The following is an 18,454-nucleotide window of genomic DNA, read 5'->3' as shown; positions in this document are numbered from 1 at the left end:
ATCTACTCCATCATCTTGATCATCATTATGAACTTCCATGGGCCGGATGTGTCCAATGCCCATATGCTTGATGGCACTAGATGGATCATCATCATTACCTGCAACACATGGAACAACTTGCTCCACTTGGGAGCCATTATCCTCCAAGAACACCACGTCACAAGATACTTCAATAGTCCCGGTGGACCGGTTGTAGTATCTATAGGCGTGAGAGTTCTCCGCATATCCAACAAATATACCCTCTATGGTTCTAGTTTCAAATTTACCGAGCTTTCCTTTGTTGTTCTTAACAAGACATTTTCATCCAAACACACGAATGTACATGACATTAGGCTTGTTACTGGTAAGAAGCTCGTATGGAGTTTTGTTGTGGAGGGGACGGAGGAAGAGCCGGTTGGAGTAGTGGACGGCCGTAGAGATGGCTTCTCCCCAAAAGTTGTGGGGTGTGTTGAATTCACTCAACATGGTTCTAGCCATCTCAATGATAGTCCGGTTCTTCCTTTCAACAACACCATTTTGTTGAGGGGTGTATGGCGCCGAAAACTCATGCTTGATGCCCTCATCATCAACAAACTCTTGCATAGTGTAGTTCTTGAACTCGGTGCCATTGTCGGTCCTAATTGCCTTGATCTCGGATTCATACGTACGTTGAGCTTTCTTGGCGAAGGTGATGAACTCTCTATGGGTCTCGTCCTTAGACTTAAGGAGAAAGACCCAAGAGTATCTTGAGTAATCATCAACAATGACAAGTCCATACTTGCTCCCGCCAAGAGTATCATAATGTGATGGCCCAAAGAGATCCAAATGAAGGAGCTCCAAAGGCCTAGATGTGGTAACAATACTCTTGATAGGATGCTTCTTCTTGAGTTGCTTTCCGGCTACACATGCACTACAAAGACGATCTTTCTCAAAAGAAATGCCGGTTACTCCCACCATGTGCTCACCCTTTAGGAGTTGTTTAAGATTTCTCATGTTAACATGACCAAGGCGGCGATGCCACAACCAACCTTCGTCATGCTTGGCCGCCATTAGACATGTGGAGGGAGAGGAGCTCTCTTTCGAGAGGTCAACCACGTAAAGGTTGTTCTCCACATATCCAACAAGGACCAATTTGAGATTGTCACTCCTAAAGACTTTCACATAATATTTAGTGAAATATGAATTGTAACCGGCATCGGCAAGATGATATATAGAAAGTAAGTTATAGCCAAGGGATTCAACAAGCATAACCGTCTCAAGGCACAAGTCCTTAGAGATTGCTACCTTGCCATACCCAAGTACCTTTCCTTTTGAGTTGTCACCAAAGGTGATGCTTGACTTCTTGTTGATATCTTCAATGAATTGATCAAGCACACCTCTTCCTCCGCTCATATGATTGGTGCATCCACTATCAAACACCCATTTTGGACCACCGGAGGAATACCCCTACAAAATCAAGTAGAGGATTTAGGAACCCATCGATTAATGGGTTCCTTTGCAATGGCAACAATATATTTTGGTACCCAAATTGAGTACTCTCTATAAGCATAGCCATTAGGAGGGCCAACATAGTTAGCATAGACATCACCATAATAATCAACAAATAATGCATAGTGATCGTTTGGCCCCGTGCGGTCACCACTAGTGGCTTTGCCCTTTGAGGCTTTGCCATTATTAGTGACCTTCTTGTTCTTATCTTGAGCGGGTTTCTCCTTCTTGTAGTTGTTCTTCTTGTGAGACTTGGGAACATATCCAAGTCCATACTTTTGATTGTTTGACCTTTGCTTACTCAAGAGGTCATCCAATCCCATCGTGTTCTTGGCGGTGGTGAACTTTGCAAGTTCCTTTGTTAACCTAACATTTTCCTCAAGAATAGATGCTTGCTCACAAGAAGATTCATTAGGATGATAGTCAAGACCATATTTGGTCACCAAGGATTCAAGATATGCATTGGTCTCAACATGCAAAGAAAGTTTCTCTTGTAAACGAACATGTTCCTCAACAAGTTTAGCATGCTCACTAGTAAAGGAAGTGGAGGAACAAGCAAGCTTTTCAACATCAATGGGATCCTTCATTGATCCAAGAGCCTTTTTGTAGGATTCTTGGAGTAGGTCATGGTTCTCTCCAAGTTTCTTGAGCTCATCCTTGACAAGCTTGTTAGCCCTTTCAAGGTGGTCAATATCCCTAGTGAGAGAAGCATGAGCAACTTCAAGCTCCTCCTTTGAGGCATTGAGCTCTTGAGTCAATGATTGAGCCCTATCAATAGTTTCTAGGTCCTTAACTTTATCAAGTTCATAGGTTTCAATTTGTTGCTTAAGGCCTTTAGATATGCACCTTTCGGTTTTTAGCTCTTGTCTTAGGAGATTGAATCTCCATTCCTTGTCATTCAAATGATATTCTAATTCCTCAATGGACTCATCCTTTTCTTTGAGTGAGTCCATCAAGAAATCAAACATGACAAGAGCTTCACCACGAAGGGTGCATCTAACATCATAGAGTTCCTTAAGCACAATTAGTTCTTCTTGATTTTCGTTTTCATCATCAAGAACACTAGATAGGGAAGCTGGAGGTTCCATTACCTTGGTTTCCCTTGCCATAAGACAAGAGCCAACGATTGTAGATTAGGGAGAGTCATCGGAGTCATCATCTTGAGTTGTCCTTGCCATGAAGGAAGATCCAACATCATTCTCCGTGGAGTAGTCTTTGGAGTAGTCATATGTGAAGAGTGACCCGGGCTTAGAGAAAGCCAAACCGGCCACCCCGGCCTCCTTCTCCTCATCTTCCTCTTCATCATCGGACAAGTACTCGGCCCCAACAAAGTCTCTTCCCTTGTTCTTCTTGTATCGATCATTGATTGGGTTTGGCTTCAATCTTGGCTTGACCCCTTTGATGAATCTTGGCTTGTCCACCCTTTTCTCATAAGGGCACTCATTTACAAAGTGGCTATCTTCATCACAATTGTAGCAAGTTCTCTTCTTCTTCTTCTTGTCATTGAGGAGCATAGGGAACTTTGCCTTGTACTTCTTGGTAAAGAAAGCAAAGTCGGTAGCCATGTCACTAGTTGAAGTCATCTCTTCATCTTCTTCAATTTCATAGTCTTCTTTGCTTCCATGATCGGCCCTAGCTTTGAGAGCAAGGTTGTGTGGAGCTTCATGGTTGTGTGAGGCTTCATCAACACGGTTCATTGCCATGAGCCTCTTTCCCGCTTTGGCCATGTTTTCATTGGCGGCCACATAGGAGACTAGATCATCGGAGTTGAGGTCGGCACTCTTGGTCATGATTTGCAAGTTGAGTGCAAGGTTGGTGTCTTCTTGATTGACGGCAATCATAGCAATGACCTTGGACTTTATGAATGCTTCATTCATCTCGAAGCCGTCATTGTACTTCTCAACACCAAGTCCCTTGACCCTTACTCTAAGAGCACCAAGTCTTGCATAAGCATCGGCCACGGACTCTCCTTCTCGAATCATGAATTGATGGGCCTCTTGCTTTGCGGTCTCATAAAGAGCTGATTGGATCAAATCGGTTCCCTCTTGGAGTACTATGATTCGATCCCACAACTCTTTAGCGGAGTCTATGTCATTGACTTGATCAAGGAGCTTGCAGTTGATGCCACTCCTAATCTTGTCACGTGCGGAGGCGTTGAGTTGATGGTTGTAGAAATCGGTGGAGGTCAACCGAATGGGATCTTGTGGCTCCCGATATCCATGAACAATGATCTCCCACAACTCCACGCTGCAGCTGCGAATATGAGATTCCATAGAAGGTTTCCAAAAAGGAAAGTGAGTTCCATCAAAATGGGGAACATTCCCACTATGGTTTATATGAGGCATGGGTGAAGTGTTTTTGGGATAGTCATGGTTGACTTCGCGATAGCCCCCTAGGGAGGCCAAAGCCGTACTAGGAGGCCCACTAGTCAAGTTCTTAAGCATGACAGACATCTCTGCCATTTGGCTTTGTAGCTCATCCTCCTTTTTCTTCTTCTCGGCATCATATGCCAAGAATCTAGATTTCATCTCTTTAACCGAAAGGTTAGAGTCTTCATCTAGACCCTCGAATAGTTTATCCATCTCACTCTTAAGGCGGTGAAGCCCTTAATAAGAGTCCAGGCTCTGATACCAATTGAAAGTATAGAGATGGTAAACCTAGAGGGGGGTGAATAGGTTTCTACAGATTTTAATTCTTTCTTTGCAATATTAGGCTTTGCGGAATATAAATATGAGCCTAATGCAAACTAGGTGAAGCAACCTATATGAGGATACAACTAACTCGAGCACGAAGGCTCTCTCAGGCAGTTAAATCACAAGTAAGGAGTTCGGTTAGAGATAACCGATAGCTATGTATTCCCGTGTTCCCTTCCTTTGCAAGAAGGTACGTCACGTTTGGAGGGGTGGAGGTCCCACGAAGGATTCCCCACGCCACGAAGGCTCACCCTATTCTCCGGAGCCTATCCCACAAAGGAATAGCTCACTCACTTGTGGTAGACTTTGAGGTAGCCTCCAAACCTTCACAATCTTGCCCAGAGCAAATCCACGGCCCGGATGCTTCCGGACTCCTCTTGCCCACCTAGGGTTTCCAAGGAACCCTAGGAAGCAAACTTCTTGATGAATACAAGGGGGAATGAGATTTGGCTTGGTAGAACAGTAGATCGGGTCCTCCTCTAGTGATTCCCCGGAGGGATTTGAGTTTGGGTGGAGGAGGAGGGAGATCGGAGGCTTTTGGTGTTTCTAGCAATGGAGTAAGAGAGAGAGAGCTCAAGAACAGCTTGTAGTGTAGTGCCTAACTGTTCAGAGGTAGGAGAAGGCCTATTTATAGTGTTCTTCGAAATATGGCCGTTGGTCACTTGCCACCTTATCTTTTCTCTCGACAAACCCGGTCAACCGGACCCCTGACCGGACAGTCCGGTATGGAGGCCGGTCTGACCGGACCGGTGACCGGACCTGCCGGTTGTGACCGGATGCTGGGCCGGATCACACTTTTTTTTTCGTCCAGGAGCTCCTCCGGTTGGCGCCCGGTTGGTGCCCGGTTGGCGCCCGGTCGACCGGACCGTGCGCCGGATCAGCCGGTCAGGAGGCCGGCTGATCGGGCGGCAAACCGGATCACTTAGGCGCTGGTTTGGAGCCAGGTTGGCGCCGGTTCGACCGGACCGCACGCCGGACCTGCCGGTCTGGAGTCCGGTGCAACCGGGTGGCAGACCGGATTTCTGCTGTAGACCCCTTTTCGATTGTTGTTGAAGTGGGGGGTCTCCTTTAGCCTTCTTGTTCCTTTGATACACCATTTATGCCTCTTTGCCTAATACCTGAGATAATCCTTATAAACATATTAGGTCAAATACTCTAGCACGGTGTCACTGTTACCAAAATAATGGATAAGGGTAAAATACCCTTACAAAAACAACTTAGCAGTGGCGCCCCCTCCCTAGACATACCACTGGCGCACCATGCAGTGTCTCACCTATACATTGTGCGCCATTGGTATGTCTAGGGGTGGGTCAAACCTTGGTCAAACCTAGTAGTGGCGCACTATTCACCGGGTGCGCCACTTCTAATTTTGATAGCTATGGCGCACCACTAGCATGGTGCGCCACTACTAGAGATCTTATCGCTAAGCATTTTTCTAGTAGTGTTCCACACAGGTGTGGAAGCTATCTTAAAGTAGTCCTCTCACAAGTACATGGAAAGGGGATCTACTCACCTGAAACTGGTTATGGTCATCCTAATCAAGTTCATCTACCTTTAGGAATGTCCAAATCGACCCTATGAAGTTCTAGGTAAATGGATGAACCACTAGGCTAAACAGTAGAGTACAAGAGCCCGAATCAGAGAAGAAAGAGATCAGCCTTTGTCTTTGTTGCACACGACAACACGGATGCAATATCGGTGACCAAGAATATGAGCTCCTCATCCAGAGGACGATGAGGGTACGGTGTGTGAGTACAAGGAATCTATCGGAGTGGTAGATCTACGTCCCCGCCGCCGCCGATGTCGAAAGGGCTGAAATGGGGATTTTGGGTGGTAGATATGCGTCCCTGCCACTGCACATGTACAATTACACATTTTTCCTAGTTACACATGAATGCACAAAAAATTGGGTGCCGCCGTCTGACCGAAAATAAGTTAGTTCTATTGCGACGGAGAGCTAGACGTGTTTGTTTCTTAATCATGTCACGAGATTATTTGGACCGGTGAGGCACACCACAAACTACTCGTAGATTATTATGCTATTCGGTTAGAAGGATACATGATCAATTGGTGCATGATCAAATGGCTTACATATGATTTCTAGCATATATGATTCTGTAAATGCAGGGGAAGACGAGGTTCTAAGTATAACTTAACCCTACTTTGTGGATGCAGACTAAACACTTGAATTGTAGCTGTCAAGACCTCTCAAACTGATACTCCATCGTGTGCAGGTTCCCGGCCGCCGACGTTGCTGGGAGCAAGGAGGGGGACAACGCCAACCACATCCTTTGCACGATAGCATACAATTCAACTGAAATAAAACGTGCTCAAGAACCTTAGCTGTAAAAAGCCCTCCGGTTAAGTGGAAACATGTCACGGGCTCATTGTCAGAAGGACAAACAATATAAACCAAACGTGCAAGTTGTGCCGCACTAGTAAAGTTGCTCGTAGTACTTTGCTTAGAATACATATACTCCTACATAGTACAGTTGTATTATCGGTGGTTCACTTGGAGCGTAGCTATACGTCGCCTACCTGCATGACATCCAGAGGGCCAGCAGCACGTGCATGCTACAGCTCAAACGATGAGAAATAGCATTAGGGTCCTAGACTCCTAGTATCGAGCATATGAGTATAATATTTGCAATCTTGAAAAAAAAATCCGTATTATTAGTTCATGCTTTTATGCATCACTGCCGGGAAAACGACTTTGCCGTGTCTGTAAAATAATCTAACACGTCATGGATCGTTTACTTTGCCGAGTGTTTTTCACCCGGAACTTGACGATCTTTACCGTGTTTACTTTGCATTCACTTGTGTACAAAAGCTTACATCTTTACCGTCAAACAAGTTCACGACACATACATATAGCATGATTTCAAGTCACACACTTACAAAGTTTACAAACTCCATGTTTACAAGTCCATTATTTCTGTGAACAATAAATTAATTTGTTATTTTTCATCAACTTGAAAATGATTATATTTTCTTAGTTACCGAATTTTGCTTTTATGAAACAAGAATTTCACATTTTTTTATTGTCTCTACATATCTTGTATATGCATAATTGTTTTAAGGGCATGATATTTTACTAAGTTATGAGAGACGAACCAAGAACCATAAACTACCGGTTACAAGAACTTTCCATGAATTCTTGGAGCAAATATACTTGTTTTAGCTAGTGGTGAGTGGTTATGTTGCCATTTCAAGAGTAGTATCTCTTGAATGCTCTACTTTGCGTGTCTTCACATAGTACAATAACTGTTGCGGCCCTAGCTATATGAATGATATCTTAGCGTGGATTATGAAGGAACATATCGAATCATCGGCGGGCCAGACCAGCAAGATGGACTAGGTTGCTTTTGGAGTGCCAATGGAATTAAACACTCCCGTGGAGCCGTGGATGCAAATGCAATGTGATGGTATCCTCCACCTGTCGTCCAGCTGGTGGTCTCCTCAAATCTACTCCCTCTATTCATGTTTAATCGACGCCACATGTACGTACGTAAGCTAGTTCATGTGCACCAGTCGCGTCGATTTATTCCGATTTCCGAACGGAAGGAGTAGAAAAGCAAAGATCTGCCTAAACCGTGGGTACCGGTTAATTTCTTGCACGTTGTGTATTAATTGTGTTAGTTCATCCGGTTGCCAAAGCCGTCACGACTGATGCCCATGATGGTACGAGTACATCGCTGTTGATGTCGATTATTAGGCTCAGATGAGACGACGTCCGGATGGGTTGTTGCATGCTTTGTTGAACATTTGACTGTTCATTTTGGTGTACTGTATTATTCAGCATGAGACGTACGTCCTTTCCCTGTAATAACTGGGGAAACACTAGTTAATGGTATGTACGTGCATGAAATGTATGATCGAAATTCCAAAGCATCGGGCCCCGGAGGTTTGCGTGGCATGCTACATGGCTTGCATGCACGAGCGCTGAAACTGATGAGTTATGGCCATATGGTAATTCGATTTAGGCTCTGTTTGCGTGTTTGCATGCAACCAATTTTTCTTTGGAAAATAGTTTCCTCTCCCTTCCATAATTCTCGTCATGGTTTAAGTTTAAATTTGAACGAAACGACGATTTAAAAAATTATGAAACGGAGGGAGTCGATAGGATTGGGGTTTTGTTTGCAAATGGATGGACAGGACGTGCGTGACCGCAGATTTGATCCTTTCTCCTCTGGAGATTCTACAGCACGAAAGGCATATCGATCGCAAGGAAGCGAAGAGTGACGCTTGCTCGAAAGCGAAGCTAGATAAGCGCCATCTAACGTCAAGATCAGCGATCGGGTGTTAACTTCACCGCGCGCAAGCTCCCATCAGCGACAGTTGTATTTCACTCGGAGGTGAAGGGGACTCGTCGAGCGACGACACCAAAACCCACGCTATAGATACCCTGCCTGCAGTGTGGTTTGTTGGTTCGTCCCTCGAGCTCCGTTCGTGTACCTGTCGCTCCCGACGGCATATGTGCATCTGCATCTGTATGCGCTCCGCTCCAGAAGCCGCTGCCGCAATCGCGCGCCTGCAGGATGATGCGCGAGCGCCGTAGCTACGCCTTTCAACTTCCAAGCTCCAGGTACCTCTCAGAACGGAGTAAACTGCAGGCGCCAAACCGCGGCCGCGGCCACAGACTAGTTGGATTCTGAATGATGCAGTCATCGTCCAGCTAACATAATTTATAGACTAGTTAGATTCTGAATCTTTATCGAAAAAGTTAGATTCTGAATCATGTGAAACTTCGCCGTTGCTTTGATAATTCGGGAGTCGGGACAGCTCCCAGCTCGGTTGACCAGCTAACCGTGGACGCATGCATGATGCTTGTTTCATTGACCAGCTACTAATTGTGTTTGCCATCTCCGTCCGTGATTTATAGAAACAGAAGTACATTGCAGGCGATAACACAGTGCTAAAACCTAACCGCATGTGCATGATGCAGACAAACGATCGAATCGTAGCTGTCAAAGCCTCTCTCTCAGACCGATCCCACAATCCCCACAATGTGCATTGCAGACCCCCTGCCGTCCGTCCGTCGCTGCGACCGCGAGCAAGGAGACCACACCACACGCTAGCCACATCATATATTCATATGCTCGAACCCTGGTTGGCTGGCCACAAACTCTGCAGATGCACAACACGGCAACGTGTCAAGGCTTGGTAAGAGCAAGTACAATAGAGTCTAGTCAGCTAACTATAAGACATTAAATAATATATTTTAGATGAATTGGAGGAGAGAGAAGAGGATAGAGAATGGAGATGAAATTTCTTACTACGATAATAACTCTTGCGTCTTTCCTAGGCACTTTGTGAGAGTGAAAGGTGGGACATATGTTAGTAAAGTGCTTCATTCTTATAGCCAACTATTATACATGTTAGCTATAAGATGACTACAAATGATATGACAACTTGTTATAGCCAACAGTTGGCTATACTATTGGAATTGCTCTAAGCTGATTCAGGTGCCGTGGGCCAGGCCCTATCGCAGCTCGACACCGTGCGTCCTCGGCGTGTGCCCGTGTCCCGTGAGGACGACCCTCGCACTGCTCACCGTCGCACATTCATAGATCGCAATCATGTCCTGGAAAAAATGCATTTTTTCGTGAGCTAAGAAATCTTACCTAGCTTAATTAAACTGCTTTGACAAAATCAAAGAGGACATATATTCAGTCCAGAACGAGAGCAGCTGTATCTCTTGTCTCCTTCCTCGTTTTCCTCATCAGAATGCGATCTCTAGTTCGTCAGTCAAAATAGTTTATGGGCAGGACAAAAGCATGGATGGTGATCACTGACCTCAGACGCCCGGATAGGTGCATTGTCTCAAGAGTTAGTCCAGGCTTTCCAAGAAACTTCTGCACTGAAAGTTAAACCATTCCCTACCCTACCGTAAGATGATAAGGTTATGAAATGGCAGCGAGTGCGCGGGCGAGAGACCCTCCCTGTCATTATCGGCAACTTAGACTAATCAGCTTACCTAACCAGACATCAGCGACAATGGAATCAAATTGCTGCCTAATCATGTTCGTCAGGGATGGACTTCCTTTTTCAATGGTTACCTGTCTGAATCGGTCATGGCATTGCACTTGGCTGGAAAATATCTGCCGTACTTTATAGTTCAGGTGTTGGGTATTGCATCATGCAGGCCGGATACAGACATGCGCCGAGCTTTCACCGTGTTGTAAACAATACTTTGCTCAAATTGGTGTTACGGTTCAGAAGCTAAGTGCAGCGGAGTGGTTGTTGACCTGTAATTTAACATATGGGTACAGATGAGCATGGCAGGAAGCTGAGCTTGATCTTCTGCATTCGCCTTTCTATAAACATGTCGATGCTTACATCACACCAGACATGAAGGCAGGCGGTAAATTGGGTGTGCAGCCGGTTCTAAGCAGTTGGAAAGCAGCTTCTCGAGAGAGCATGCTCTTCCGCCGTTTATTTTCAAATTGGGGCCCTTTTGTATTTCACTCTATCTCTAAATTAACGGAACCAAGGTAAATCTTTTCCTTCCATGTCAAAGAAAAAAACAGACATAGAGGTCGACTGAACCCCACATTGTAATAACTTTGTAAGTTGGGAATCCAAAGTCCAAAAAAATGAAATAAAGGCACTGCAGATTATAGAAGAACTGCAACATAGATTGTTTTTTATATGCAGAACGTCAGAACCACCAGCAGAAAGCACACAGTCCCTTACTGGTGCTTTCACCTGAAGCAAGCAACTTGCTAATGCTCAAACCAAACAAAGACAGACAATTCTCTAATACACATAAGTTGCAGCAATAATGATTGATTGATTAAAAACGGAATGCCAAAAGGAATTAGTGTCCTACCAAAACAACCATATTGCATGCTGAATATGATGGAGGACTAGCTCCATAATTGTTCTTGTTTAGACAACCGAAGCAGCTACTAACTGGAGCAGGCTCCTGCTAGTATATTCCCTTCCATCACCATATGATCATTAGCATGCAGGAATATGCAACGACAAGGAACTCAAAACTGTCTTGTACAATTCTATTCAGCAAGAGTGTGCCGGTTTGTCCCCAAGAAAACTAGCCAGGTGCGCCACTCTTTCATCCAACAACTTCAACAACGGGGTTCAATAATGGATTTGTTTAAGGATGCCGAATTCCTGCCATACACGTAGAGGATTCTCTTGAAAGCACACAGTGCTTGGCTTTTTGCAAAGACTCGAAACTGTACTTTTATTTTTGGATATAGGAATATCACTAGAAGATACAGGAAATTAAACAAAGCAGTTGTGTTACAACTCACCATCTTCTACTTCGTATAACTTTTTCCTGCAGCTGTAAGTACCCCTAATTATGAGATAGGAGCTTCACAAACATTTAAGAGGAACACTGAAAAGTGATCAAAATACTTGTGTTGGCAAAAGTTTTTGCTGCAACTTTCAAGAAGTGCCTCTGAATGTGTGAACTGCCGCACTTCATGATCGCCACAAATTTCAATTTTATGCACTTTCTAAGACAATCCCAACTTCAAATTTGTAACACTTTATTAAACTGCTCCTGATTAAAAATCTGCAGTTGTGTAAACTTCCCCAATTAATTCCAATTTGCAGCACTTTCAATAATGCCACTAAACATTGTACATCAGGTTTGTAAACATTCGAAACAACAACAGAACTGTCACGTATTTAAATATTACCAAACTCAACACGTATTCAGGCAGTATGCAAATACACAATGTACTCATTTCAACACGTATCAGTCTTCTGGGGGCTGATCGGATCCTACTTAAAAAAAATAGAAACACGTATTATTTTTGGAAATTAATTGAAAATTGTATTATTTTAATAAATCGGCACAATATACTCATGTCAACACACCATCATCAATCCAATAAAGGAATATAATGCTATTTTACACCATTCACATTCAACAAACAATTATAAATCAACAAATGTTTCTTGAGAATTCTCCATGAAACTAGCTCGCAAAGTATGTGATGCAATAACTTCTCTCATTCTTGCATGAGAAACTCTCCATTTCTTTTTTTTCCTTCACATCTTCATCTTCCTATAATTTATACTTTTCCCACAAGTTCATCAAATGTTTAAAAACATGTTTATCACTGAACCAAATTCTTTTTCCACAAGTTTTACACATGCAAGTATATTCCCAGTTTCTTCTTGTCTTAGCAACAACATACAATATGATTTTTTTGACACATCATCATATTCTACAATGGCCTCTAATGTCATCACGATAATCACTGTTTGTTTACACATATGATTAGTAAGTGCTCTGCTGTAAAAATAAGCATCAATATTTAAAGAAAAACTGGTTATTTTAGTACACACGTTGCATTATAGATGACCACATATGGTTAGTATTAGACACATTAGATGCAATGTGGCGCTATTACAATTAGAATTAGATGCAAATTGATCAAATTATCGCTAATAGGTTTAGACATAGACGTGGATTATATAAAGTGTTGCTATTTTGATAGAACTTAACTAACTTAGATCAAGGTCCCATTTAATATAATTAATAGAAGTGGTTTGAAAATTCCGATACCTCTCCTCTAACGATTCAACCATGAAAGAGCAACATCTTGCTAAAAAAGTGGGCCGTAATCTTAACTGGGTTGGTCCTTGAGGAGCACTTGAACCAGAGAAAGCTGGGCCATATGGTTGATTGAACCGCTGGAGCTCCTATTTACCCCTTTGTGTGGGACGTAATAACGCCCGCTTGCAACATTCCCATCATGGACCGCTCCAAATGCAGCCCAAGATAATAGGTACTAATTATTTTTTCCTTTTCTTTTCACTTATTCTTTTTTATGTTTCTCTTTTCATTCTATTTTTATCATGTTTATTTTCCTATTATTTTTTCTATTTCCTATTTTATTTCTTCAATAGGAACAGTTATGTTATGTGAACGGTTTTTCAAAACAATATTTATCTTATTGAAAATAATTTTTTAATTTTAACATCCATGGTATTTTGTCAAAAAGAACCTTTATTTTATTTGAACAAGATAAAAAAAACTACTAATAGCAACATGAGAATTATTTTTTGATAATAGCATCTATGTTATTTGAATATTTTTAAAAATAATTATTTTATTTAAAAAAATCAATATAAACATTTCTATGATACGAACAATTTTTCAATGCGAACGTCTATATTATTTAAATACAAAAACTACTAAAAAAATTCCACAGCAAAAAAAACTTATGTGGAAAAGGAAAATGTACAAAACAAAAAACTAAAACTAAAATATAAATAGAAAAAAAGGAAAAATAGTTTTAATAACCAAACTCAAAAAAACCCAACCAAAATGAATTAAAACATGCAAGTGACAACCAGAAAAACACAACGAACCAAAGCTGAATCGTATTAGAAAACCATAAATAGAGGACAGGAAAGGTGCCTCCTTTGAAAAAAAAAAACGCTGAGCTAATTAAGGAAATTCCTCTCAAAGGTCGGATAAAGTTATTTGGGCCGCCCATTTAGCATCGAGCAGGTGAACTAAGGCCAGTGTACCAGCGTGGAGCTGGGCTCGCCAGTCAGGGTGCACAAATGTTTATGGACCTTGATCACGTAGACTATGCTGCCTAGATGCTTCTGGATTAGGGTTAGGGTTAGGGTTACGGTTAGGGTCCTTGTAAAGGCCCGTTAAAGTTCAGGCTCATTTTAAGATATATCTGTATATGTCTCTTCTTCCGAGAGCAGATTTGGTGTGTCCGGGTGCCAGTGCTCCTGATTTTGTAATATTTAAAAATTAAATTTCTGTGATTTAAAAAAATGTAAATTTTATTCCATGAATACATACACATGTTCTGAATACTCGTGTAAAGTTTTGGTAGAAATTGAATTGTATTTTGAGCTAAGAAAAATAACAAATTTTAGATTTTTGTCAGAAATTTGTCTTTTTATATAGCTCAAAATACAACATTTTTTCATCTGAAATTTACACTGTACCTTTGAAATGTTTATATGTACGCACACATTTAATTTTAGATTTTTCGAAATGACAGAAATATGTTTCTCAAATATTAGGAGCACTGGTGCCAAACAGACTTTCCGTCTTCTTCCATTCTATTGTTTTATTTCTTTACTGTAGAAGTACCGCCGCAAAATTAGGCTGGTATGTTGGGCCGCTCCAGTTTCTTTTTTCTTTCCTTTTTCTATTCTACTGCTTCTATTATGAATTTTTTCTTTCCTTAAAACATTTTTGAGATCGAACATTTTTAAATTTTTAAATTTTATTTTTTAAAATATAAACATTTCTTAAAAATAAACATTTTTTCCATTCTAAATATATTTTCTAATCTTAAAATTAAAAGAAACAGAGAAGAAAAAATGGAACAAACAATAGAAGAATAAAGAAAATAATAAAAAGAAAAAACAGGAAAGGAAAAAAAACGCATAATAGAAGAAAAGCGCTTAACCGGGTCGGCCCGGTGCGGAAAAAAAACACATAATAGAAGAAAAAGCATCTCTAGCCGATACCCTATCCCGCCCTACATTGAGTTTTTTCCCCGGTTTTGGTCCAAAAAATGGCCCGGACAAACACCACACTTTGGCCGCATCTCGAAACGTGATTCAACACTACCCCATCGCGGCCTGTCAAAAGAGGTATAAAAGCGGGACTGGGGCGCGATGTGGAATACCCCATCCATTTGCTCCTCCTCCTCCTCCGCCTGCAGCTACCACCGCTTCTTCGATCCCCACCGTCTCCAGCCACCAAAGCCAAATCACCGCCGTCGGCCGACCCGCATACCCACCCCTCCACCACCTCCCTCGATGGCGCCGCCCAATTTCAACTGTGGCAGCGGCAGTATTCGATGCGGGTCGTCATCGGGCCGCCTAGCGCACGCCATGCGTCTCTGACCAAGCGTGCCGCCGCGACGCGCTCTCCTGCCGGAACCAGTGCTCCCCCGCGTGGTTCGCCCTTCTGCCGTGCAGTGCGGATGATGACAAGGCGGGGTCGTCCGCGGCGGCGACGTGATCCATTCCTCCGCTCCGGCCGCTTCCTCCGATCCCACCTTTTGAGTTGGCCTCGGGCGGCGACGAGGAGGAAAACGATGTTGCGCGCGAGGCGCGCCACCTCTCCATGGCCCGCCAAAACTCCCTCACTACAGTCGTCATCTACGTGTGGGAGAAGGCCTAGCAGGCCCATGGGAGGTGGCATCACCGATGAGTAGCGAAATGTTGGCAAGGCCAAGCGCACGTCCATCCTCTCGGAGATGGTGAGGCGCGGGTTCGTCATCAACTCATCATTACTATTCCGATGACGAGTTAGATCTCTCCAACGAGGACAGTGAGGAGGAGGAGGAGAATCGTCGTCGCCGGTCGCAGCCCACAAGGCCTGGTGATAGTAGTCTAAATCCGGGCTAGCTTAACCTAGGTTTAGGAACTTTTAGTTCCCAAAATCTTGTATTAACTATGATGAACTCAGATGAATTGCTTAATCTTGTTTGAATTTCTTTCGCCAACATCATGTTTTGCGGTTCGAGAATGGGGCATATGTTCAATCGCCGTTGTCCATCGCACAGTGTGCCACTGTGTGCTATACGTGAGGCCAAAGAAAAGGAAGGGGTCAACCATGGGGCGGCTGTGCATCCCCGAAACCGCGTTCTTGAGCACAATCTGCTCATGCTGGATTATTTCACCTAGGTACCCACATATCCGTCCCATCTCTTTTGTCGCCGGTACCGAATGCGACGATCTTTGTTCAACAAGATCGTCGCTGCATGCGAGAAAAATACGTGCTACTTCAAGCACAAGAGGAATGCATCCAGGCTCATGGGATTTAGTGCATACCAAAAAATATCCCCCGTCATGCGCATCTTCGCCTACGGCATTCCGGCAGACTATGCCGATGAGTATCTTCGCATAGACGAAGATATGACGATGGGATATGTCCATCGTTTTTGCAAGGTTATGAAGCGTGTGTATAGACCGACATATCTTCGAGCTCCCAATGAAGAATATACCGTTAGATTAATGACGGAGAACGAACAACGAGGTTGACCGAGTATGCTAGGCAGCATAGATTGTATGCATTGGACATGAAAAAATTATCCAAAAACTTGGCAAGGCTTGTACTATGGCTGGAGCAAAGACAAACAATCGTTCTTGAGGCAGTTGCAGCAAGACACTTTTTTTTTGGTTTGCCCGGTTCTCTATATGATATCAATGTGTTGCATAGATCTCATCTTCTTGCCCAGCTAGCTAAAGGTGATGCCCTGGCTTGCAACTACACTATCAAAGGGAGGGAGTACACAATGTGGTACTACCTTACCGATGGTGTATACCCAGATTGAGTCACATTTGTGAAAACCATCAGGGAGACAGGGAACAGAGCTGAAGCTGAGTTTGGAAAAACACAAGAGGCAACTCGAAAAGATATTAAGCGGGCTTTCGGTGTTTTGCAAGCTAGATTTGCAATAATCCGAGGACCATCCCGATTTTGGGATATGGATACACTCAACGATATCATGACTACTTATGTGATTCTACACAATATGATCATCCATGATGAGAGGGGTTTGAACTTATCACCTCAGATCAAACCTTCTAGAAATTTGGATAGGTTTTTTCTTGAAACTTACGGGCTGATTGAGAATGATAAGTCAGCAAAACAGCTTCAGGAAGATCTCGTTCGCCACCATTGGCAGAGACACGACAACTAGGATTTGTTTGTATTTTCAACCATTTGTTATTTGTTCAGTTGATGTTGTATCATTTGATTCATAGTCTCAAAATGTTTGTTCTAATTCGTATTGTCTGTATTCTATGACAGTAAACATTTGTTGTAATAATTCAGATTATTGTTGTATTTTATGAAACATTTGTTGTATCAATTGATTGATTGTGATATTTCCAAAACCCTGTGTTACGGTTTTGTTTGCGGGCTGAAAAACGGCCGCACAGTCCAGACGCGCCAAACGCTCGCATAACAGCATATTCCCGATTATGCTGTTATGCGGGTCGTGTTTGACACGTGTGGACTTCGCGGCTATTTTTCAGCCCGCAAACGTAAACCAGAAACACATGGTTTATGCAATCATCCGATAATTCTCAAATGTAGCAACATAATCACACAAAATAGATTGTTTAATGTACTCAATCATACATGAAACACAATACCAAAAGAAGATCGAACATCACATCAAGGGAGGAAAGTGATCACACATCACCGTCGGCAACCGGTGCATCGACATGGCCACCACCACTCGCCGTAGCATCATCACCTCCGGCATTCATCATGGCAGTCATGGCAGCGCGTGCAGCTTCCCTCATTCGCGCCAAGATCTGCGTCTTCATAAGCTTCCACCACTCAAGACTGGCCTCATCCATGTGAGTCGGGTTCATCATCATAGTCGCATTCTCCGTCGCGATGAGCTCCGCCATGGCCCGGTTCTCCTTAGCGCATGCTCTCCTCTCCTCGATGTCGCCCTTACGCTTTGCATCCTCCCGGAGCGTGATCCATTTTGCCTCCTTCTCCTTGTTCTTCATCTCCTTTGGCTCCAAAGTTTTCATCACCAACAATTCTTTGGATTTGACCAACGGTTGCACGCCGTCTTGATGCTATCCCATCGGCCTTGGAGTAAACAGTAGGAGCGGATCGGAGTAGAAGAGAGAGGCGACATCAATTGGAAGAACTTGTCCTCGATGCGTTGCCAATACCTCTTGCCGGTTTGATCAGTGCCGATTGCAGTGGGTGGATTCAATCCGCGCGGCGCGGCCTGGCCCGCGAGCAGCGGTGGGTTGACGGCGTCCATCTCGGTGCGAGCGCACCGCTGCGGTGGCCTGAGAGGGCTGGAGGCAGCGGAGATGGGGTTCGTGCTCGCACAACCTCACCAGTCTGGGAACTTAGGGTTTCCGCAGCGCGAAACAGGATGGCCTAGAATTTTTTATTTGTTATGAAGTTCGATGCGATGTTTGAACTAGCCATTTTTACCGCCTAAAACAAATAAAAAAACGGTTATTACACGGATGGGTTCGATGCGGGGTTTGCTAGAGATGCTCTAATCGGGGCGACCCTATTTGGCGGCCAACCGCCCAACTAGTTTCCAGCGGTCACTTTTCCACCAGCTGTTCCGCCATAAATAGAAAGGTCCCCCTTCCGTACTTTCCTTTTCGGAACCACTAGGAGTGGGTATCCAAGAGCTAACCATCGGACAAGAGAACATTTCTTGTAACGAAACCAGACGAGATGATTTTGTACTATATACTCTACCTCGTAAACTATAAAAAGTGAGTTTTAAATACACTAATAAAACCAAGAAACAAACAAGTTAACCGTCCAACTC

The sequence above is a fragment of the Lolium perenne genome, chromosome 2, assembly GCF_019359855.2.
Source record: "Lolium perenne isolate Kyuss_39 chromosome 2, Kyuss_2.0, whole genome shotgun sequence".
In the NCBI taxonomy this organism is placed as follows: Eukaryota; Viridiplantae; Streptophyta; class Magnoliopsida; order Poales; family Poaceae; genus Lolium; species Lolium perenne.
Note: the sequence above shows the minus strand (reverse complement) of the source record.